The sequence below is a fragment of the Tamandua tetradactyla genome, chromosome 18, assembly GCF_023851605.1.
Source record: "Tamandua tetradactyla isolate mTamTet1 chromosome 18, mTamTet1.pri, whole genome shotgun sequence".
Lineage (NCBI taxonomy): Eukaryota > Metazoa > Chordata > Mammalia > Pilosa > Myrmecophagidae > Tamandua > Tamandua tetradactyla.
In genome coordinates, this window is record NC_135344.1 from 35182530 (window position 1) to 35208121 (window position 25592).

Here is a 25592-nt window from a genome sequence, read left to right on the forward strand (position 1 = left end):
CATATACATAGGAGGGGTTAATACATTTTTGTTAAATAATAAAATAAAATATTTTTAAACCTTACTATTACTATAAGTTGATACCAAATTTGAAAACTTCGACTACAAAGAAGAACATATTTGTTTCTAATGTGAAGCTTGCAAAGAGGCATTTAATGAATTCTTTTTCATATTGTACATTTTTCAACAAGCTTTTTGTATTTGTTTTTTGGAGGGCCAAACATTTAATTTTGCTGAATTTTGAATCCTTCACCTTCAAGCCCAGCATCTTTCTCTTGGCTTACCTTCCAAGCCCTCAACAATGCGGCCCCTGTTGATTTGTTCGGTTTCATCTCTTTCCACAGCCCCTCCCTATGCTTCCCACCCAGACTTAATCCTCTCACATCTGGGCCTTCACACATGTGCTGTCCTTTGATTTCATGGAACGGTGGCCTGGCTCACTCCCAGTGTCATATCTGAGCTGTCGATGTCTTTTCTTCTGGGGAGCCTGGCTTGATCCCCAAGATCAGGTGAGCTGCCAATCCCACAGTTGTCTCTTCCAACAAAATAGAAGATCTTAGAGGAAAGGATTGTGTTCTATTCCTTATCCTCCCCGCATGGTTCACAGTCCCTGACAGAGTAGAGTCTCCAAAAACACTTGCTGACTGATGGGGAAACTGGGAGGCTTAGCTTCTTTCAACAGAAGCCACAAAATGTTATTGGATATACAATTGTTTCATTAGTTCAGTTCTATTATTATTAGTTGTATAAAATATAGAAATATATAGAAATATAAAATATAGAAATATTTTATATCTTGATAACCAATTCCAAAAGCAGTGAAACTGTATGTTTACCAGGTAAACCCTAGGAAGTCAGTGTACATTAATAATCCATTATAAAAAGGCTGGCAGAATCTTATAAGCTGCTGGGCAAAACACTTAGAGAATCAGAAAGTAGAGGAAATTTTAGAATAAAGTTTAGTCTAAAAAGCAGTAGAGAAATTTATACACAAATGTTCACAGCAACAGTATTCATAAGAGCAAAAAGTGGAAATAACCCAAATGGACATCATCTAAAGAATGGAAAATAAAAGTGGTATATCCATATAACAGAATATTATTTGGCCATAAAAAGGGAATGAAGTACTGAATCAGGCTATAACATGGATGAACCTGAAGACATCACCCTAAGTGAAAGAAGCCAGTCACAAAGACTACGTATTATATAATTTCATTGTAGGAAATTCATGTCCAGAATTGGCAGTTCTATAAAAACAAAAAGTAGATTAGTGGTTGGCCAGGGCTGGAAGTGAAGGCGCTGGGATGGGGAGTGACTGCTAGTGTGCATAGGGTTTCTTTTTGGAGTGATGAAAATATTCTAAAGTTGGATTGTGGTGATGGTTGCATAGCTCTGTGAATATACTAAAAACATTGTTGTAAACCATAAATGAGTAAATTGTACAATATGTGAATTATATCTCAGTAAAAACATAGAAGGCTGTGAAAAAGTTTATTTTCTAAATAATCTTTACTTGTAACAGTTCTTTTGGGTGCTTAAGGAGGAGTGAGAAACCAAATCTCTAAATTCTGGGCACTTGAAACCTGTTTGCACAGGACTGGAAGCCCTACCTGCTGCAACTCAGACCCCATTGACCAGCCAAGGAGTGAGAAGTCACGATTACAAGAGTATAAAGATGTCAGCAAAGCTGCTGCTGCCTGATGAACTCAAGGGAGAGAGCTGTAAATGAGGTGAGTGGAAAGATTATTCAAAGGACACAGCATAATTACAAAGAAAATAGTAAAACAACTTTTATAGTGTAAAACACATACTTAGGAACTGACAGCTTGTTGAAAACACTCTTGCTTTGTGTAGACCTCTTTCTGATTGGTGATCAGATTTGGGGAATCTTCATTTCAGGCACCAGTTTTCAGAGAAGCATTGCGTGTGAATGGAGTGCTGATCTGGTGCTCTCAGTTCTAGTCCTGCCTTGTCATTCATTCAGTATTTGACAAAGGTTATAAGCTTTGTGCACCAGACACTGCACCTACCCCTGGGAACTCAAAGATCAGAGAAATAGACTCTGCCTCAAGGAGCTCACTTTTCAGAGAAAGGCAATAAAAAAGATGCTCTAAGTGTTGTGAAAGGGAGGAGAGAACCAATTCTTTTCTGGGGAATGAAGAAAGAAGGGGTAGTGGTGGAGGAGAAGCTTTCTGAATTCCTTCCTGGCACTTCCCATACATTGAAGTTATGTTGTTTCTTTGTTAATTGTTGCTATTCTTACCAGTATGTCAGCTCCTTGAGGTACTGCAGACTTTTCTATTATATCCATTAAGAAATAAAAACAAAAAACCAGCATTATTGAAATACAATTTGCATACCATATAACTCATCCATTTATAGGGTACAATTCAATGGCTTTTAGTTCATTTTTTCCTTACATCAGTCAATTTCTTCTCTTGCTTGCAACTAAGAACCCTAGATGCTAAAATGAATACTAAGTAGGTGGGTGGGTGGGTGGATAGATGGATGGATGGATAAACAGGTAGATGCATGGATGGATGGATGAATGGAGCCAAACTGAAAGAGTTTTGAAGGACGAGTACTGGTTAGCCAGGCACAATAGTTGGTGCAAGTGCATTCCAGGCAGAATAAAGAGCACAGTCCAGGCACTGAAGACTGAGACAACATGATGTACTGAGAAACCTGACAGGTGTTTGGTCTGGCTTGAATATAAGGAGCAAGTGGGAAGTGGTGAGATGTGAAGTTCAAGAGACTAGCCTGGGACAAATTATGAAGAAACTTTTAGATTATGCTAAGGAGCCTTGATTTATCCTGAAAAAAATCATAAAACTATTAAGGTAATTTAATCAATGCAGTGATATTATCAGGTTTGCATTTAGAAAATACACTATGAGAAAAAAAATGAAAATTAAATCCAGCAGCAGGGAGAAGAAATGAATGGGTGGGAGCAAGACTAGGGATAGGAAAACCAGTTAAGAAACCATAATAATAATTCAGATTTTAAAAGATGATAATGGTCTGAATCGAGGCAGTGAACTTGGAAAGGAGGCACTGGATCTGAGATACATTAAGAAGGTTCAGCCAAGAGGCATTTTGTCCTCATTTTGATATGTTGGAATTAGGAAAGAAAGGAGATCATAGATGACTCCAAGTTTTCTGCTTTAATTAAGTTGGCAAGTGGTGAGCCATTTATGCATGTAATTCGTACTTACTGTGATAGGTGTTGGGTACAATATAGTGAATAAAAGAAACCTATTCTGTGGTAACAATTATTCCATATCAGACTCAGTTTATATGTCCTCTCAGATTTTCTGGGGCTCATCTTTTCTGGCATCCTCGGCCTCTTGATTTATTTCAGCTGCCACTATGAGTGACCTTCTCAGTTGAGTTCCTGGTGGTTTGACTGCTTGAGGCAGACCAGCCACATACCCAGTTTCCTCCCTCTCTTCCTGTTGCAGGTCATGGGACCTGGCTTTCTGAGTGCCTATCAAAAAATATGGATAACACAACTGGCAAGTGTGGGAATATTAGCTGCCTCTGGAGACAGGAGGCACAAGGATAAATTTCCTCTCTTCTTCATATTGTTCCAAAGCATGATGTATCCTCATAGCCTGTCTGGAAATGTGGCCATGAAGTTTCACCTGCTGAGAGACTGGCTGCATTTCTTCAAGGCTTATCATTCATTAAGCAGAGTTTAGTGCAGTAATACATCACTGTATCTTGTTCTCCATTTTTGCTTGACACTTTCCTTATTACCGCTGACCTGGGATTGCACCACTCAAATAAAGCATCAGCACTTAATGCTTACATCAGCCTCTGTTTTCTAGGGTACTGGGCTAGCTAGGACAGGGCCAGATTAAGGAAACAGAAGGAGATGATCTGTTCAGTTTTAACATGCTGAGTTTGAGTGAACGTGAATGAAAATTATCCATCCAGTCAAAAATATTTATTGAGTCTCTATGTTTGTTTGAGTTAGGCATACTGTGGTGAATAAAACAGCCATATTCCTGCTCTTGTGGAGCTTATTTAGTGGAACAGGGCAACAAATGATAACTAAGTACAAAAATAAATAGACAAAATGATTCCAAATAATGCTAAGAATTTTGAAGAAAAATTTAAGTGTGATTGGTGCATGTGTGAATGCTAATCTAGACTGGGTGGTCAAGAGAACAGAATCCAGAGAACAGGTGGGGAAAATAGATAGCCTTTCCAGGAAGAACAGCAAGTCTTCCACAGGAGGTGGTTAGAATAATGGGTTTGGTGACAAATACATGTGTCAAGGGTTGAGGGTTCAGGTGTGGTGTAGAACACTTGCCTGGTTTTAACTGTGAAATAGTTGATGAAGACATATGCATAGAAAGTCAAGGGAACCGGGAGATTACAGAAAGTCGCAAAGGATGTTTTTGGGCATGGGTGAGGGTACAGACCAGGGAGAGGTAGAAGAGTGAGTGAGAAGTACCAGAGCAGAGAAGGTTGACACTATTATATAATCTCTGGCACTAATTGGTCATAAGGACTTTGGGGGAAGTCTGGGCCTCAGTTTCCTTAACTGTAAAATGAGAACATTTAGTTCCATAATTATATGAGAGCAAGGAGAAGCTGATATGAAACCTCTATGCAGCCATGTAATTTAAAATCCACCATTGAAGTCTTTAGGACACAATAGTAATTGGCTCTCTCCCACCATTATTTATATTCTGGCCATTCAGCAGCTAACATGATTTTCACACTCCTTCAGTAAAATGTCTTTTTTATACTGAAGGTCTGTTTATAATCAGGACAAACAATTGGGGCTCATTAATTTAATCATTAGGACACTGATTATGCATCTATTATCTACCCTAGTCAGCTATGTAAAATAAGATCTCCAGTCTTCATCAGAGCGATTATGCTAATGTGCTTGAAATTTTCCAAGAGTGTTATACCTTCATACACTTATCCTGCCTAGTGGCAGCCTACCCCAGTCAATATTGTCACACAGAGACAATTATAATCAAGGCATAAGGTCCTATTGTTGACATATGACTTCTGAATTATGCCCCTTCACAATAGAACGTTAAACAATTTGCATATTGTTTGTTCAGGACTTAAACATTGGCCCTGTTTAGTTTAGTTTTTTTTCTTTTTAGTTATCTAAGATACATAGGTCTCAGATATTTCAGTGTCTTTATGGGAGTGCTCATTGCATTATAATTACATTACAGTATTCCAATTAATATTTGAACATTATTGAATTAACTATGATCAATTATAATTTCAAATGTATAGACAAGAAATACAATAATTACCAGAAACCTGGAGAATGATGAGAAAAAGAACTTGTTTTTGCTAAATATTTTTCTCTCAACCATAGCCAATTTCTTTTGCAATCTCTGTCTTTCTCTAATCCTAAAACAAACAAACAAAAAAAAAACTACCTGTATGTCTTTTTCTCCTGAGTGATTTTGGCTATGAGAATTTTCTACCACAATCAGTCAATGCTTTTATGGAAGGCACATACAGATACCTGATAAATACTTAGTGAATTTAATGTTTTTTCTTGTTTACACTTTATTCTTGTCTCAAGCATTTCCCATCAGATGTAGGTATTTTTTATTTGTAGCAAAAGCTAATATGTGAGTAAGGACAGTGGTGTGTGTGTGTGTGTGTGTGTAGAGACACATGTACAATCCCCAACATCAATTCATTAAAACATGAAATTTCATCATGTTGTGATAAAAATTCAGCTGGTGCTAGATGCTTTCATTATCATTTATAATAAAAGCAAACCCACTTATTTATTCTTTATAATTTCACTTAGGCTATCTCATTTAAGCAGTGTCCTTTTAGTTGCAACTAACTGGATCTTTTTTTTTTTAAATATTTTTATTGAGAAATATCCACACATAGTTGTATATTCTTCACAATGATCATTTTTAGAACATTTGCATCACTCCAGAAAAAGAAATAAAAAGAAAAAAAAAGAACTCACATAACCCATACCCCTTGCCCCTCCCTCTCACTGATCCACAGTATTTCAATCTAGCCAATTTTTACCCTTCATCTCCCCCATTATTTATTCATTATCCTTATTTTTTTTTATTCATCTGTCCACACCCTGGATATAGGAGCATCAGACACAAGGTTTTCACAATAATACAGTCACATTATAAAAGCTGTATCATTATACAATCATCTTCAAGAATCAAGGCTATTGGAACACAGTTCAATAGAACTACCTGGATCTTTCCTTAAGATATAGTAATGCTCACTGTAACAATTTCCACTACGATGAACAAATGGGTCAGTAAGGATGAGGCAAAACTGTGTAGAACGCTGGAAGATGTTGCAGACCGAGGATATACAGCATTTTTCTGCTATACAAATGATGTATTTCACCTTCTTCAATTAGTGAGCATTTTAATAAGGATGAGAATAAGATGCTGTCCTTGTCCTCCAGGAATTTATAATCTAAATGGGGAGACAAAATATACACCCATGAAAAATTAAATAGCTGCTCAAGACTAAACTAACAGATCAAGGCATTAATCAAAGAGAAGTCATGTACACCATTCTGACCATAAGAAAGAGTTCAGAGGTGATATAAGTTTGGGCTGGGGAAGCCAGGGAAGGGCTTTAGAGATTTACCATAGAGGAAATAGATATGAATTATATCTTTTGAAAATGAACCACACTGAGATACAGTTTAAAAAACAAATCACACTACAGAAGAACTAATGATGAAATTTTAGTTTTCCACTCATGACTCTCAGGCTCTTTCTGAAAACCAATCACCATTACCATTTTTCTCGCGTCTTTCCAGTGTATTCAACTACCTGTAAATAGAGTCTGAATTGATTTTGATTTTGCAGTGTAATGCACAATGAAGGGTTAAGCTTGGTATCTATAAATATAAAAGTAAGACTCGTTCAATATAATTTATACAATAGAGACCTACTAAGAGATTTGAAGTACCCTAGTGAATTTCCAAGCTGATTGTTGCCATGGCAATCCCTGCCCCATCTACTTCAGTTCCTGTCTTGACCCACTTTGGTTTAGATGTTTCTAGCAGAGAGGACAGTTGACATGCTACCATATCTAAACCCTTGGGGACTGCATTGGTAGCCAGATTGTCTCTCATCCTCTTTCCTCAATCCTACAAATCCTAGAAGGCCTTCTAGAAAGAGCTGGAACCCAAAATCTGACACTTTGGAGAAATGGTCTAACTGAGACCTCAAGCATATTACCTATTGAACTAACGTACTCCTCCCCCTTTCTCTCCTCCCCATACTTGGAACAGATTCTTCTGGGGTCCTAGCCAGGTTTACTTTTGTTCCTACCCCTACTCACCCAGGTGGACATGGAAATCCATACCCTGCTAACATGGGAGAGACCGTTCATGTGACTCATCAGTTTAAAAAAAAAAAACTTTTATAAATTTTCACACATACAGTCCATACATAGTATACAATCAGTGGCTCACAATATCATCATGTAGTTGTATATTCATCACCATAATCATTTTTAGAGCATTTGCATCACTCCAGAAAAAGAAATAAAAAAAGAAAAAACTTATACATCCCATGCCCCTTACCTTCCCTCTCATTGACCACTAGCATTTCAATCTATCGATTTATTTCATCCCTTATCCCACCTATATTTACTTATTTTTTATAATTTCTTTTTACTCATCTGTCCATTTCCTGGATAAAAGGAGCATCATACACAAGGCTTTCACAATCAGAGAGTCACACTATAAAAGCTCTAACATTATACAGTCATTTCAAGAATCAAGACTACTGGAACACAGCTCAACAGTTCAGAGTACTTCCCTCCAGCCACTCCAATACACCATAAACTAAAAAGGGATTTCTATATAACGTATAAGAATACTCCCTAGGACAACTTCTCAACTTTGCTTGAAATCTCTCAGCCACTGAAACTTTACTTTGCCTCATTTCTTTCTTTCCCCTATGGTCAACAAGACTTTCTCAATCTCATGATACTGGGTTCCGGTTCATCCCAGGAGTCCTGTCCCACGTTGCCAGGGAGATTTACACCCCTAGGTGTCATGTCCCATGTAGGGGGGGAAGGCAATGAGTTCACCTGGAGTTGGCTTAGAGAGAGGGCAAGGCAGCTTTTTAAGGCTTTTTTATATTAAAACTGTTGACTTGCATTAATAGGAAGAAGGACCAAAAAACAAGCTACCTTATTTCAAAATTGAACGGCCAGTATTAGTTGTCATTTAACCGCCTCCCTTTGCCCTAGACCAACTTCCCCAGTGGCCGCTGGAAACAAGGCATAGGTGGGACTGCTCCACCAGTTGGCTTCCTGGGTCTCTTTCACTAGCTATTTTTAATAAGGGCTGAGTCAAGCTGCCTCTAAACTAACAGCGTAAGATACCACCCTGTTAGTAAATTTTTGGAGGAAGGATTTCTACTGAGTAGGCTCATCTTTGCATAAATACATGCAGGCAACAGAAGGGAAGGAAAATTAATATTTATTGACTTTAACTTCAAAGCACTATGCTACTCACTTTCATATTTATTAATTTATTCATCACACAATTATATTTAAGTAGATATCATTGCAAGTGAGTTCTTCTTCTCAAAGATTACAGACTTGAACAGAGCTGTACTCAAAATGACAATTTAACTCCAGGTTTCAGGCTCTTCGTCACTACGTTTCCATGAGAAAAGTACTTCCACGCATGAGGAGGTGGTGGAAATGAAAGAGATTTTGAAAGGAACTCTGGAAAACCTGTAAGACTCAGAGAAGTAACGGCTAAACATTTCTCCAGGTCCAGCTGAAGGCCCCTACTTCCGAGTAGCCTTCATTTCTGGGATTAAAGAGTACACCTTCAAAACGCTTAGTGTTTGAAATGCTCCTTTGGTACTTCTTGATTACTGATTTGTATTGCTACGGATGCTTTTCCGCTTGAGTTCCCAGTTAAATCCATGAATGATAACATAGAGTGCTGGACAGGAAGCCAAGAAAACTATGTTCTAGTCTTGTCTCTGCCACTTTTGTGAGATCTGAGGTTCTTTTCAACTTTAGTTCTGCGGTGCTCCCCAATTAAGAGAGAGGCGCTTAAGAAATACTTGACGTATTGTGTTAGGTTCAATATTTTCGTGAGCCGAGGTTTGGGTGTCCCTAAGCAATAGACAAATCCTGTCAGTCCTGGGCAGTGTGCAGCCTAAGAACTTTGCAGCCTTCGGTAGCGCAGAAGCGCTAAAGTCTGGCCTAGGAATATCTCAGTTGAAAGCACTACGGAAGGAGCGCCTGAACAGTGGAGAAATGAACAGCAAGGCAAGGAAACCCAACAATTCTGAGGCATCGTGCCGGGGACTTATCTTTTAGATTTCACAAAGACTGCACAGAGAGTGCATTAGTAGCATCATTTTTACCGAGGATGAAACTGAGATTCAGGTTAAAGGAAAACACCTGGCCCCCTCACGCTAAACGCAAACGGCATCCCAGGCTCTCGGTTTATTTACACTCGGACTCCGCCCCCGCCGCACAGCACGAGGGGCCCCGCCCACTCCCTCGCCTGTGGGTGTGTCCAGGCGCTGGCCGAATCCTAGGGTTTTCTTCCTAGCCCGCTTCTGTCCGTGTTCGTCCAAGCCTCAGGGCGGGCCCCAGCCTCCCCAAGAAATGAGCACGTGTCCACTCCCGGCTTAACTAAGGAAAGTGCACCAGGCGGCGGCCCCCAAGCAGGGCCCACCCCATGAAGCTGGGGAAGGGCGGAAAGGGTCCCGGGGCCGAGGCGAAGAGAGAAGGGTGGTCGCCGGGATTATTTTCCCAGCGCGGCAGGTTACGTGCCTTCTACTTCCTCCCTCCCCTCCCTGGAGTCTTTTCTGGGAGCGTGCCGGAGACGAAATCAGCCGAAACCGCTTGCGTCCAACCCCTCCTCGTCCCCAGCCCGCCCGGCCGCGCCTCGCCTCACGCTCTACGAGGGAGGCGGGACCAATCAGCGAGCGACGTCTCCCTTCCGATTCAAGCCACCCGACGCGCGGCTCACACCCCGGCTACCCCGCGCGCTCATTGGCTGCGTGGGCCGCCGGTCCAGTCGCGAGGGCGGGGAGGGCCGAAGGGAAGGGAGGTGGGGAGGTAGTGGCCCGCAACTCTCCGTGCCCTGCTCGCCCCTAGCTCTTCCCTCGGCGCCTGGCCTCCCTCCTTCTTTCCGCCGCTCCCTCCGTCTTCTCTGCGCGCGGAGCGCTCCACTCGGCCGGCGTTCCTCCGCCCTAACAGGCGGGTGGGGGCGCCAATCAGCGGGCGGCAGGGTGCCAGCCCCGGGGCTGTGCCGGCGAATCGGCGGGGCTCGCGGCCCGGGGTGGGAGGCGGGTCTACCCGCGCGGCCGCGGCGGCGGAGGAGCAGCTCGCCAGCCAGCAGCAGCGAGCGCCGAGCGAGCCGCCGGGAGGTGGGTACGCAGCGCGGCTGCGGCCGGCGACGCGAGGGCGGAGGGCGGAAGCGGAGGTGGGGCGGCGGGCGCGGCGGGGGAGGGCTCGGCCGGCCCGATGGCCCGTGAGAGGGATACGGGAGCGCGCGTGAGGGGAGGAGGGGCGGCGGCGGGACGCGCGCGTCCCCACCTCCTCCCTCCTTGGCGGGCGGCGGCCGTGGCCCTGCGACCCCTCCCCGCGCACGCCGGGCTGCCGGCGGGGCACTGGCCGGGGGAGTGGGGGGGGCGGGGCGGGAAGACGGGCGGCGGGGAGCGTGTTTTCAGTTCCGCCTCACGTCGACCATTCCCCTCTTCCCCTCCCAGCCCCCTCCATCCCATTCGGAAGAGGAAGGAACAAAAGGTCCCGGACCCCCCCGAGTCTCACTGGGCGGGACCTGGAGCCTCCGTCCAGGTAAAGCCTCGGTTCCTGGTGGGCCCTCGGGGCTAGGGGTGTGTTTGTGTTTGGCTTGGGTCGGTGAAATTCGCGTGTCACATGGCCACGGGGGTTGGGGGTTGGGGTGTGGCGAGGCTGGGGCAGTGGGTGCGCCGGTCTCTCCGGAGTGCGGATACCAGGGGGGCCAGGGACAAGCAGAGAGGGCAGGGACCGAATCTTACAGCTCGGCGCACTGGAGCTTCCCGGCCCAGCCTGGTCCGGGGCGGGGGCCGATCGTGTCCTTTCCCCTCTACTCGTAACACACTTGATGGTTTGCGGTTCTGATTTTTAAAGCCGAAGGGACATAGCTCTCTTCTTTCAGGAGTTGTGAAGCCGTGTTAGGACCGTGTGTTACTTTGCGTCCACTTTTTTCCTGGTCCTGTAACCTTTGTTAACCATAATACTCTCGGGTTCTGAATGGCTCTTGGGTACTCTTCTCACAAGAACACGCACACGGCTAATCTGTCGAGATCGTTTTTTACTCACTTGTGGAAGTTGCTCTGTGAGTAGACGCTATTAGTTTTTAGCACATGCCTTTAAAAAATAGGCTTATTGATTTCACGTATTTGAAACTTGGTTTTCAAAATTGCAACCTTAATCTCTTCTCTTCAGGGGAGTGCTGCCCTTGGGTCGCGTACTTTTGTCTTTACTTTTATGCGGTTATGGTTTCCTTTTGATCCCAAACAAAAGAAAAACAATACCTAGGTTGGTTTTGTTATTCGTTCCTCTCTTGACTCTTTAAAATCCAAATACTGCAGTTTTGTTGTCTTTATTTAAAAAACGTCTCCGGGTAAAATGAATCGTCCATCAAAATCATGTTTTGTTTGCTACAGTTTGAAGTATACTAGTTTGGTGTTTTAACTTTTAGAACTACATATGTAAAATAATTGTTAATAAATAAGTAAGTAAATAGTCTTGCAAACTTATTTGAAGTAATTTCATCTTTTCAAAAATGGTCCCAGAAAATGGAATTTCTAGAATTCTAAAATGATACTTTAATATTGTTTCCTTTTCATTTTCTTCTCCCTTCTGACATTTGAATTGAACCTGTATCACTGATAGTACCGATGTTTTCTTTGAACCTAAGAAGACAATAAATCTGCTATTATTAAGCCGAAAGTACATTTGCTATTATTGGAGTTTTGATCCCCTTAAAAAAATTCCCACTTACATAGAAGATTAATAGTTAAATGAAGTTTGAACAGTTTTCATGTGTGAATAAGTGAAGCCAATATAACCGAGAGATGGGAGGTATAAGCGAAAATGGATTTTGTAAATGTGTGTAGTTTGAGAGTTTTTCATTTGCCTTAGGAAATTATATTGGTTGTTTAAAGGATTTCCTCCACCAAAAGGTAATTTAGCACAGTTTTTACATTGAATTCAGAAAGTAAATTTTTAGAGTTTCTTGGTTTTCACCATGAAATTTGCTTTGTAGTTTGTAGAAAATAAAAATAGTGTATGTCTTTGAGCATTTTTAAGAAGAGTGTCCACCTGTATTCTATTTATTTATTTACTTTTTCTACATGGGCGGGCACTGGGAATCGAACCTGGGTCTCTGGCATGGCAGGCGAAAACTCTGCCAGTGAGCCACTGTTGTCCGCCCTCTTTTTATTTTTTTTAACCTGAATGAGAATGGAAGTTCATTGTCTTTTATTTTATCTGAATTTAAAAAAATTAATTTACTTTAAAATATTTATGTATAATAAAATTCACTCTTCTTGGTGTACAGTTCTGTGAACTTAGACAAATGTATCTTGTAGTAAACCACCCCCACACTCGAGATAAAGAGTAGTTCCATCACTCCTAAAAAATTCCCTAATACTACACCTTTATAAATCAGCCTCAACCCCTTTGAACCACTACGCTGTTTTTTAGTCCCATAATATTTGTCTTTTCCAGATGTCGTGTCAGTGGAATCATGTGTTATGTAGCTGTTTTAGTCCAGTTTCATTGGCTTACACATTTGAGAGTCATGTTATCAGTTTTTTGTTCCTTTTTTATTGCTGAATAGTAGTCTACAGTACATCCATTCATCATTTGAAGTACATAACATTCTTAATGTTAAAATCTATTGGATGTAATTGAGTTTAGAGAAATTCATTGGCCATTTTTAATTAATGTAATGTGATTTGAAACAACCATTTTAAAACTTGTTTTAGTAAGAAATTCTCAGGAAGTGCTATTTTTTTTTTTTTTTGGCATAGTTAGGCTCCAGGAATTGAACCTGGGTCTCTGGCATGGCGGGCAAGAATTCTGCTACTGAGCCAGTGTTGCACCGCCCAAGAGCTTGGTTTTTATACTTTTTACCAACACCTTAGTCTTGCAAAGAACTATGCAGGGTAGTCAGGTTTGGTATGTATTCCTCTTAAGTAGGAAAATTGGGGATGGCTTTATATGTTTCAAGCATCCACTTTAACAAAACTGCTTAATGGGAACAAAGGTGGTTTGGCAAAAGGTGCTTTTTAAATTTTCGTATTGTAAATATTAGAATCGTGTTGCTGTAATATCATTACTTTTCGTTTGAGTGGAAAACATTCAGTTTAGTTGTGTAAACTGCTGTTTGGAGACTTAGTGAATTTTTACATTTTGCAAATCTTTTCAATTTTGGCCTTTGGGTCTAAAAGCTTTCCTTATTCTTGTTTGGCTTCGATTCTGAGGACTCCAGAAGCCTTGTTTTGTAGCAGCTTTTTCACACAGGTGTTTTTGTAATGCATATATAAGCTGTATTTGGGGCAGTCTGGCAGATGGAGGTTTTATTCATATTCTTGGGACAAGAATCGTTTTCTGAGGGTGGAGAGGGGCGTGTCTGTTTGGTTCCTTGTCTTTTGATGGGAGTAGAGGATCCATTTCTAGGCCCTAAGTTTCTGTAAGAGGAAAGATGTTTTGCAAGGATATATGAAACAAAGAATTCAGTTCAGGAGAGGTTGTTCATTTATTCAGCAAATAACATTTTCCCAACAAATAACCTTTTCTGTGTGTCAGGCTGTGGACTAGGCAATAACATATTTAACAGTGAAATACCCCTGGTCCTTAATGGAATTAGGAAAGTGGGAATTCCTCATACCTGCTGCTCACCTTGCCCCACATACCCCACCCACCCCACCCTGCCCCCCAGTGTTTGGGAGAAGAAAATTAGAGTACAAATTGAGGGAGCATGTAATAAATTCATTACTGAGCCAATTCCTAAAATATGCTTGCGTAGCTTTCTCTCAAAGGTAGAGGACAGGACAGCACAGCACTAAGGAAGATGTGAAGTAATAATTCAGGGTGTCACTGGAAACAGCCAGTGAATCGTGGGGAGGGATCCTATCACCATTTTTGTTTGATCTATGCAAACCAAAAATATGGCCAATCTTTCAATCTTGTGTTTTTTGCAGCAGATGGACAGATGTAAAGCTAAGCTTAATTTGACCTTAATTTGATTACTCGCTGTCCTTTAGTTAAAGAAACTGGTGAAGTAAAGAAAGCAAACTTAGTTTCCAGTGAAAGGATCAGGGATAGTGTGAGAACAGTTAGCTACATCAAGAATGTGGATTGAGCAGCAATCTCGTGCAGTGGAAAGGCCATGAAAAGCAAGTGATTGAAAGAGAGTCAGAGAGATCTAGGTTAACATTCAGCTTCTCAGTTATGAAGTTGGGCACATTGCTTAACTCCTGAGCCTTGTTTTTCTGACTGAAAATGGAGATAACACTTACCTCTTAAGGTTATTATAAGGATTAAATTATCACTATTAATTAAAACATTGCTTGAGACGTTTGGGTCCTCCCAAATGATCTCTTCTCTTACTCTGTTCTAGTTGTGGTATTGAGTTGTTTCTGCTTTTTCTAAAACTTGCCTACACCCTTATCCTTGACCTATTTATTATAAAGTGCACTTGAGAACCAGGCCCTAAGCAGAAGAGGCCTGGAGTAGTCAAATTATCCAAGTCCATACCTTAAAGCTAGAGTCATAGCAGAGTCTTTTGAGACCCCTAATTCTTAGAGTCTATTAACATTTATTTAAAATGTTTCTAACAAGTGTGGTTATCTGGCTTCTAAGACCATGGTAGATTAGAAACAAGTAGATTGTGGGTAGTGTGGTAGGTGTGTGTGTGTGGCTTGGTGGGTAGAAGGATGGGAAACTGTTAGTCTTCTGTCGTAAGAAAAAATGGGTAACAGCCTGGTGAGGATAATGGAGATAATCTACAAGGGACAAAAACAAATATTCAGAGCCTAACTAGCATGCCTGTGACCATACAGTGCAGGACTAGACCTGAAAGCATAGTAATGAATGTTCCATCAATTAGGTTAAATCATGTTGGGAAAATCTTTTTGAGAGTGCAGTTGTCTACCTAATATACTTCTGTTATCATTCAGGATGATAAACAAATGATCCTAAAGAGCTATTTCAAATGACTTACTTCATGAAAGATCCAAAGTACCTCCTGTGACCAAGAAGTTTTTCATTTGTTTTGCCATTCAGAGAGCCATGATACCGGACTAAAGAATCTTTTATACTAGGCCCGTAGTAAAGAAAGGTGAACTGAATGGGGAGTAGCACCCCATGCCATACTTTTTCTTTAGAGTAAGACAGTCTTTTTTGTCAGGCTTATGGAGTGTTAATATAAAAGTCTTTACTTGGGCCTTGAGTTGGCGTGTGCTAGAGATTTCCAGGACTCGGCAATGTGGACAGTGGGCCATTCAGTCTGTTACCTCTTATAGGTTACTTCTACTCGATATTAGCTTTGATCATTTTATTGAATCCTTCTTCTGACCTTAGGGTTACTTTCTAAACTATCCCCTCCCTCAAATATTTATTGGTAACCTTGTAGTATGCAGCCTCAGCTATTAAAAGAAATGATATTATTTTTAGCAGTAATACAAAACTAACCCATGTTTTGTTTTTCTTTTTCACATAAAAAATACACAGAGGCTCATTGCTAGTCACTCACTAATTTTGATCATATCTCTTGATTAGTGTGATAGTGATGTATTCAGTTAGGACATATATCAATGCTGATTTTAGAGTTGGATTTCCAAGGTAGCTCCTAGCTTCAATTTATGTAGTTTCATGTAAGGAGAAATTAATTTTGACAAGGTAGTTGGATTCAGACACTGTTGCTAATTTAACCAGATAGCCCAAATTACTGAGGGTAATTCTGTGACTTCCATGCTTCACATTCAAGATTAGGGACAGTTCTCCTTTAGCTCTATGGATTGGTTGCTCTTATTTGTAACTGAGCCTGCTGTTAGGACAGATGCTCCGTAATTTAGATTTATCTCTAGGTCTATACTTAAAGAAAGAAACCGTGATGTGTGATTCATTCTCAGTAAAAGTTGTGAATGTGCTATGAAGTCGTCACTAGTTCTTCCAGGTAATTCTGTACTTTTTCGAAATCTGGGATTTTATTGGTTTCAGGGTTGCAGAGCACGACAAAGTGAGTATAGATCTCAGTTGCCATCTTCTCAGTACACATGTCCAGTGTGCATCTGAAAACCTGCATTTCTTTGAATAATAGTGTCCTACTTCTCTTCTAGGGTGGGAGGAAGGTTGAATAGTTTCAGGTTTAATGTATTCAGTTAGTAAGCAAGAATAATCTTGAATGTGCCACTATATAAGTCCAAGAAGTTCATTACCTTGAATCTTTTAATTTAAAAAAAGTTTTGGAAGTAGCATAGAAATCTGTGATGTCATAGCTTGCATGTGTTTAAACTTTATTTTCATATGCCGCTTCAACTACTCCTAGAAATTCTGTAAAGAGGTAATGGTTAAGGTCTTGTAAATACTAAGAAAATGGTCTATCTTAATCACATCCTTCATTACAAAATGTGGGATAGTGAATCTGACTTCCTTGCTGAGTTCATAGTATAAATTCCTGATGAATGGTGCAGTGGAAGCTTGGTCCATGAGCCTTCTCCCTTGACTTGAATGACTTATTGGAGCTTTTTTTAAAAAAATACTGTTTGACTACAGATGCTCTGAGAAAGTGAATGAAAAATTTCCATGTTTTGACCAACCGTAGATACTTCATATAGTGGTAGTTAGGCTTGAGTTCATCTTAGCTGGCCAATTAAACTTTTCTTTAAAATGTTTTCATTTTAAGTTTCAGCAGGATCCAGATTAGGCCTGATGTTTGTGCATTAAACATTTCTGCTCTATACTTAAAGCACACATATATCTATGCACACAACAGTAATCAGACATTAATGAATTCTGAACTCTAGCAGTCTTTCTTCAGTTATATGATTTTCTTCAGTTTGCCATTATTGACTTAAAAAAAAAAAGAAATACTTATGCGCAATCTCAAAATGTAAGACAGATAAAAGGAACTCTTTGGGTGGGGTGGAGGAGAGGTGGGCAGTTGCTGAAGCCCTGCCTCCTCAATTTTCCTCTTATTCTTACCTGCGAAAGACTTCAAACCACCACTGAATAACAGTAAGTCTTAGAGAAAAACATTTGCTGTGAACTGTACAGTATGGTAGCCAGTAGGCACATGTGGCTATATAGCACTTGAAATATGGGTAGTGTGACTGAGGAAATGAGTAGATGCTGAATTGGACAGTGCAAGTGTAGGACATTTCTATCATTGTAGAAAGTTCTATTGGACAGTGCTACTCTAGACTTTGCTTTATTGAATAAACCCAGAGGACCATACACACATGTTGACTTGGATATAAGTTGCTGCTGTCTGAGAAGATCAAAATAGATTCTGGAAATCGGAAGGGTGGTTAGACTATAATATTCATGCTGATTTGAGTATGGGCTTGATACATACTGTTTTATAAACTGGGAATGATAAACCAATATGTAATTTAAATACTTATAAGCTGCTTATAGAGTTATGGATTCCACTAGACCAATGAAAAACTTCGCTTAATACTTAGAAATCATTAAAGGTGAAGAATATAACTCTTAAGTAGTAAAGAACAGGTATTCTCTTTACACAGCAGTCTCTATGTTATGTGGACTTTCACTGAACTAATAACTTTGAGGGTTAAATTCAAAGCCTAAGATTAAGTTTGGCAGTCCATACAATTGAACACATAAAGATTTTCTGTTTGCTTTTGTTTAATAGGCACATTACCCATTGTTCTCCATGGGACCAATTTAGGTTTCAATTGTCATTGCCTTTCCTTACTAGCTTACAACTTTGGCGGGGGTGGGGGTGGGGTGGGGTGGGGTGGAGGAGTGAGAATTGAGAAATCTGTTTTTTAGAAATTTGTTTTTATGTATTTTCATTAAAAAAAAATTCCTACTGCTCTGGTTACTAATGATTTCTTTGACTAAAAACAGTTGTAAAAATCCAGATGCTGCTTTTTTCCCCACTTGGTGTGATGCATGTTTGAACATGGATTGCCAAAAATCTAAAACAGTAATTTTATATTATTTCCTGTGGGTCCTGAGGTGTTCTGTATGAAGTAGCACCATCATATTTTTGTACTTTATGTTGAAATATTTAACTTTGATTTTCTTTTGAAATAAAAATTTATGTATGTATGAAAAAATATTTTGTATTTCCATGCAGTTTGAAGATATTTGGAATTTCTCTTTCCTTCATACCTTTTAAAAGGGCACTCTACCTTGCTTTTTGTATTTAATTACTCCTCTTTGTTCTCAGCCTGTTGTGAAGTGTTTTTTTGCCCCTCATTCCTATTCCCTTTCATATTGTCCTTTCAGAAGACATGAGTGAATACCTAACTGCTAAATTTAGCTGTCTTTTCTGTTATACAATTTTCTTCAGTTTATCATTATTGACTATCTTCTTTTTATCTAAATTTCTTAAAATTATACAGACCATGCTGGAGCAGGCACAGATTAGACCCTTCTGCTGCAATCTCATGAAAATATTGTTTAAAATATAAGACAAGTTTTCTCTTTATATGTTATGATTGAGCTTAAAAAAGTGAGAGGGAAAAAGAAGTCCACAGGTACTAAAAACAGAAAAATCAAAGTCATTGGTAAGGAAGAGCTGGTTTTGGGAATTGTACTAGACAAAGGATCTTAGAAGCTGGGGACTGGGTTGTAATGCCATTGAGAGAAAGGAGATGAAATTCTGGGGGCTGTATACTAAAAAAAAAGCAAAGTAAAATGGTCTCAGTGTTGTTGAAGTATCTGAGGCCTCTGGAAGAAATAAGCCTCAAACCTCTCTGTAGAGGAACTAGAAAGTCATTGATTTTTAGATGTACTTAAATATTACATGAGGACCAAGCAGGATAAATAAAATCAGATCCACAGCTAGGCATATAATGGTGAGTGTTTGAATAGGTAATTCATTATTATAATTCAAAATTCAGGTAATACAGGAAGATACACAGTGAAATATCCCTTTGTCAGCCTTTCCTTTGTAAATGGTTATATAATGAAATGATACTAATTTGAGTGTATTGGGTTAAATTATCATTTACCTATTTTTATTTTTTTTTAATGTGGCTACTAGAAAACTTAGCTATATATATATGGCATTTTATTCTATTGGACAACACTGGTCTAAAGACACCCCATACATATAATAAATATGTATTGATGTATGTGAATTCCTCTTAGCCTTTTTTTTTCTTTTGCATTGTAATCTATGGGATCAGAACTCTCTTGTGACATTAGAGGAGAGGTGCCAGGCTTTTCTTTATTGTCCCATCATTTACTCTCAACCATTTATCTTTGTGGGTATCATCAGTGAAAGTACTGCTTCCATTGACTTTTTTTTTTTTTTTTTTACCTGTATAGGTACCAGGAATCAAACCCAGGTCTCTGTTATGGCAGGCTAGAACTCTGCCACTGAGCTACTGTCACATCACCCTTCCATTGCCTTTTCCTTTCTTTTCTTTTTGTTTTTCCTTTGACTTTTATGATGTTCACCTTGGAAAGAAGCCTGGCATTATCCCTTGGCTACATGTTTTTTAACCTGCTCCAATTTGCACTGGTTGCCCTGTACATCTAGGACACAGCAGTTATGCTGGGCTCTCAATTCGCCATCATCTTATGAATTTCCTTCACCTTTCTCTTTGTGTCCTGGATTTTCTTTCTTGAATTATTCCTTTCTTCTTTTGATGAAATGTATCTTCCAGAACTTTCCTGAGAGAGTGTGTAGCGTATTTGGAGATCTTAAGTGTCTGAAAATGCCTTTACTCTTCCCTGGCTGGGTAATAGAATTCTAGATTGGCCTTGCTCTATGTGTTAGCGTATAGTGTTACTTTGAAGAACCAAAGCCATTCTAATTCTTGATCTTTTCTATATGTTCTGTTTTTTTTTCCGTGAAGACTTTTAGGTTCTTCCTTTGCCCTCCTCAGCATTCTGGTTTCCCAGCCATGTTCCTTGATGTGTATGTGTTTTCATCCATTGTGCTGGATCTTGATGGTCACTTTCAATCTGGAAATTTCTGTCTTTAATTCAGGTGACTTTTCCTGATTTCCTTGTCTTGCCCCTCCATTAACTCTGATGTCTTTCTGGACCTCCTCTTTGGACATTGTACCTCCTGAACTGGTCCTCCAGTTTTCTTTGCTTTTACCTTTAATTTTCCATTTGGGACATTTCTTCTACTTTATCTTCCAGCCCTTCTGTTGATCCCCTCTTTCTCCCTCCAGTTCTTTTATCATGGCCTACTGAGCCATCCAAGAGCTGCTCTTTTCTCAGTGTTCTGTATAGCATGCTGCTTTTGTTTTAGGATTGCTGTATTTTCTTATTTATTTGGCTATATTGATAAAATGTTTCTGTCTCTATAGTCTTCAGTTTCTTCAAGTTGCATTTTTCTGTTTGTTTTCTCCATTTTTACTCTGATGTCTAGTAATCTGGTTAAGAAGGTAGGGGTCTAGAAAGCTGATTGGAAACAGAGCATGTGGGTGAGGATTGTCTCCTTTCAGTTTCACTGTAGAATGATCTGAGTGGGTTGTTTGTTGATAAGCTCTCAGTATTAGTGTCTGTAAGCCTTTTCTCCTGGATTAGTCAGGTGTTCCAGAGAAGAGTCTGTTGATCTCCTGTGTAAAAGGGTAGAAGTCTGGCTGCTAGTATTTTGGGAGCCAGAATCCAGTGGAGGAAGGGGTTTGGGAATCTGCATTTAGCATGCAGTGTGTTCACATTCATTTACTTTCTCTGCTCTCTTTATGGTACCTAAACCATCTCCAAGTCCAGGGATACTGGCTTACCTTCTGTAGAGAATGGAAATTTAGTCTTCTGGAGAGAGCAGGGTGGCAGTTACCTACTGGCATCAAGTAGGAGAGCCAATCTGAGGATATCATTGCTTCTCAAATGGCTCTCATTCAATCCTGCTTATTTTTATCTCCCACTACTTCTTGACTGTTTAGTTCCTACTGTCAAAAAATCTACTGATGGCTGTTGATTCCTTAACTTTCTGAAGATTCTGTTTCTGTTTTCTTTTCGCCTCTTCTCCCTATCCTTGTAAGATTCTTTTATTTTTATTCCTTTATGTGGTTTTTCATCTGCAATCCACTGAATAGTTGACTTAAAATAAAAATATTTAAAAGGTCATTGCCCCCTCCTCCCAAAGAATTGAAATACAGTTGTAAATGTAGATCAGTGGGGCTGGGGGATAGAAATAGAGAAAACTTGATAATTCCGATAGGGGGAAGGAAAGGAGAAAAAAGAAGCAAAGAAAATGTATGGGATGTAAAAAACACAGGTAGTAGAAAATAAAACAGGTAGAAAAATAAGCTTAAATATCTCTGTAAACCCAATACATAATTTCAGGTTAAATGTGTTGGTTAAAAGAGAGTAAAAAATGAAAACAAAATCCAGCTAAATGTATGATAGTGCAATTTAAAAGTAAAGGAATGAAAAAATTATGGCAGGCATAATCTATAGGGTAAACATTGGCAGAATTAGAAAGATAGATCAATAGATCTATAATTATACTGGGAGTTTTTTTTTTTTAAGGGACAATTTAATACACTGCAAGTTAACAGCTTATAGGCCATGGAAATGTCCCAGTTAAAGCAGGTCTAGAGAAATGTCCAATCTAAGGCATCCAGGGAAAGATACCAGAGTTCAAGATGGCCGAGGAAGTTCAGGGTTTCTCTCTCGCGTCTGGAAGGCACATGGCAGGCAGCATGGCAGGCAGCATGGCGTCATCTGCTAGCTTTCTCTCCTGGCTTCCTGTTTCATGAAGCTCTCTGGGAGGTGTTTTCCTTCTTCATCTTCAAATGTTGCTGGCTGGTGGACTCTGTTTCTCGTGGCTACATCATTCTGCTCTCTCTGAATCTCCTGCTTTCTCCAAAATGTTTCCTCTTTTATAGGATTCCAATAAACTAATCAAGACCCACCCAAATAGGTGGAGGCATGCCTCCACCTAATCCAGTTTAACAACCATGCTTGATTGAGTCTCATCTCCAGGGAGGTGATCTAATTACAGTTTATACTGGGAGATTTTAACAGTAATTTGAGAACAGGTAGATGATAAAATGTAAGGTTATAAAGAATTGGTAAAGTACAATTAACAAGCACCCAACAGTTACAGGAAGATGTATTCTCTTCAGGCATCCATGGGACTTTAGAAAATTTGGTCATTTACTAGACCAATGAAAGCTTTAATTAATAGTTAGAAATCTACCTGCACCAAAATTAAGTTTAAATTCCCAAACCAAACCAAACCCCAGATGGGTAAGTTCTACCAAATGAATGCGTAGTCAGTAATTCCAATCTCATACAAAATGTTATAGAAATTAGCTAAAGCAAGAATACTCTTAAATCATTTTGCAAGGCTATTGCAATTTTGATACCTGAACTGGACAATATAGTATAAGAAAGGAAGCTTATGGGTCACATTAACAGTAATGGCCATACTGTTGATAATTCTGTTATTACATTATTCCAGATATTGAGTAAAATGTTAGCATGTATTTAAAAAAAAAATACCGTAACTAATTAAGATTTGTCTCAGGAATATTAGGATGACTTAACATTAGAAAACTCATTAATGAAATTTATAGTATTAGAACATTAAAGGAGAAAAGCTATATGATAATCTAGCTTGATGGTGGATGGGAGGCATATGATAAAAGTCAGCAGTCATAACAAATTTTGAAAAAACTAGGAATATAAGAGAATTTGCTTAACTTGATTAAAGGATATTAACAAATCAGACACACAGGAGTACATAGGGTATGATTTCATTTATATGAACTTCTAGAATAGGTAATACTAATCACTGGTGATACAGATCAGATCAGTAGTTTCTTAGGATGGGCTGGTTGGATTGACTGAAAAGGAACACAAGGGAACTTTCAGCGATAATGAAAATATACTATATCTTGACTGTAATGTTGGTTACATGGAAGTACATTTTCAAAACTCATTGAACTGTATTCTTAATATCTGCATTTTATTGAGTCTAAGTTATAAGATTCCATAAAATTTATTTGAAAATCAATATATGTAAGATTGTAATACATTTCTCAAGAATTATCAAAAGAATCAATATACCAGCAATGAACAAAATTTAATTTTTAAACAGCCGCAATTTCAAATAGCCAAAACAAACAAACAACAAAACCCATCACAAAATTCATAGGAAGCAACAAAACAAATATATATGTTTCTTCATGGAGAAAGAAGAAAATTTTAAGGCTTTCTTGAAATTATAAGAAGACACATATATATGAAGGGAAGACATGTATCATAAAGGTATTAGTTTTCCTCTATTTATAAATTCAGTGTAATTTCAATTAAAATCTCAGCAGTTAAAAGTGAAATCACTTTATCAGATAAGACATAACTTTAGTTGGTAAAACACGATAGTATTTGCCTCAGATATAGACTAGTGGAAGAAGAAAAAGAAAAGCACCCAGAAACAGAAATAGCATCATAAGCAACAGGGAAAGGAAGGATTGAATATGTGGTGCTAGTGTCCTAGTTATCTGTGTTGGGGAAGAAATTAATCTCCTTACACCATAAACAAAAATAAATTCCAAGTTGATTAGATGAGTTTTAGAAAATGAGAGGGTATAGAAGGTTTTCATAAGATATAAATATCTATGTAATATAGGGCTTAAAATCTTGATAAATTTGAGCACATTAAAGTGAAATGTTAAGGTATTAAAAAGGCCATCAAAATTACTTGGGGGCTGAAGATATATGCAGCATGTGTAATTAACAAAAGATTAATATCCAGAATATTTAAATGGTGTTTGTGAATTAAGAAAAAAAAGATGGTGAATGTGAACAAGCAATAGAATGTTAACAGCAGCAGAATCCTGAAAAGTCAATAAATATGAAAATATTTTCAGACGCCTCAGTAGTCAGGGAAGTGAAACTCTCTGTATTGTAACCTATTTTATTGACAAATTAAAGAAGGATCAGATAGTGTCAAGTGTTGATGATGTTAATTCAGCTGTTTTGGCTATGTATGTGAATGTCTTACTATGTAATAGTTCCACTCCTTGGTATATGTCCTAAGGCAGTGACTTTCATACCTTTTTGACCGACCTTTTGTGGAAAATGCATTTTACAGAAGATGAAAACTGAAAAGTTTTTAGAAGAATAGTTAAGTATACTCTTTTCCCCACTGTGTTCTATTTTTCTTTTCTTTTTATTATCTGTTGTAGTCATTAGATTTAGGTGGCAGCTTGGCCAGGTGATGGTGCCCAGTTGTTCTGTTGCTGGAACTTCAGTCATCAGCATGTGAATTTCATCTATGGCTGATTACATCTGCGGTTGGCTAAGGGGAGTGCCTTCCACAATGAGTGAGTCTTAAAAGGAGATGTCAGAAGAGAAACAGTTCAGTACAGTTCAGCAGCCCAGCACACCTCAGCTCAGTGCTCAGAGCTGGCTCAGACCCAGATGTTTGAAGGTGCGGAAAGGAAACTGCCGTGAAAGCCATCTGAACCCAGAAGCTGAGAGGAGAGGCCAGCAGACGTCTCTGTGTGCATTCCCACATGACAGAAAAAGCCAGCTGCCTTTCCTCCAAAAAACTGTAAATTCCCTTTATAAATGACAATCTATTTCTGGTGTATGGCATTCTGGCAGCATTAGCAAACTAAAACATCTGTTAATCTTCATTTTGCTTTTGTCCAGTTCCTGTTTTTACTTTTCTTTTTATAAAAGGTATTTCTCAGGATCCACTAAATCAATTTCATATCAATGATGGTTCATGTCCCTCAGTTTAGAGAAATGTCAGGATGCAATGTATGATAAAATAGTCTGTTTTAATTGTGTATGTGCATAGGTTGTAATACAAAGTGTATTTCTACTCTGAGACTTAAATTTTTTTTTCACGGTGCTAACATATATACAACCTTTTATTTCCCATTTTAACCACCCTCAGGTATACAGTGCAGTGGTTTTAATTACATTTACAATGTTGTGCCACCATAATCACCATCCATTACTAATACTTTTCCATTACCTCAAACAGAAACTCTGTATTATTAGCTCCCTATTTCCCATGCCCACCCTTGGCTCCTGTATCTACTTTCTCTCTATGTATTTGTATTTTCTAATTATTTCATATAAGTGCAGTCATACAATATTTGTCCATTTGTATCTCACTTATTTCATGGAACTTGATGTCTTTGAGTTCATTGATGTCCCGTGTAACAGAACTTCATTACTTTTTAAGGCTGAGTAATAGTCCATTGTCTCTATAATACCATATTTTGTTTATCCTTTTGTCTGTTGATGGTAACTTGGATTGCTTTTACCTTTTGGCTATTGTCAGTAATGCTGCTATGAACGTTGCTGTACATATTTTTTTTGTGGTGTATACCTAGAGGTAGGAGTGTGGGGTCATATGGTCATTTTCTAAATATGTT

At 39.0% G+C, this 25592-nt stretch overlaps 1 protein-coding gene and 1 long non-coding RNA gene across 7 annotated transcripts in view; both read left to right on the forward strand.

The window, feature by feature from the left end:
- The first annotated feature begins 348 nt into the window (after positions 1–348).
- Positions 349–8957, forward strand: LOC143662101 (uncharacterized). The gene is made up of 3 exons (XR_013165141.1): positions 349–509; positions 1596–1730; positions 8644–8957. It is a non-coding gene; the product is annotated as an uncharacterized LOC143662101 (long non-coding RNA).
- A 1346-nt stretch (positions 8958–10303) lies between these two features.
- Positions 10304–25592, forward strand: part of SMAD2 (SMAD family member 2) — a 103378-nt gene continuing 88089 nt past the window's right edge. For 3 of the 6 annotated variants that reach the window (XM_077135519.1, XM_077135524.1, XM_077135525.1), the window contains exon 1: positions 10649–10833. The gene's annotated coding sequence lies outside the window, so the exon portion shown is untranslated. Of the gene's footprint in view, positions 10404–10467; positions 10508–10648; positions 10834–25592 lie in introns of those variants that run through there. The other 3 variants (XM_077135520.1, XM_077135521.1, XM_077135522.1) reach the window with 3 other exon arrangements.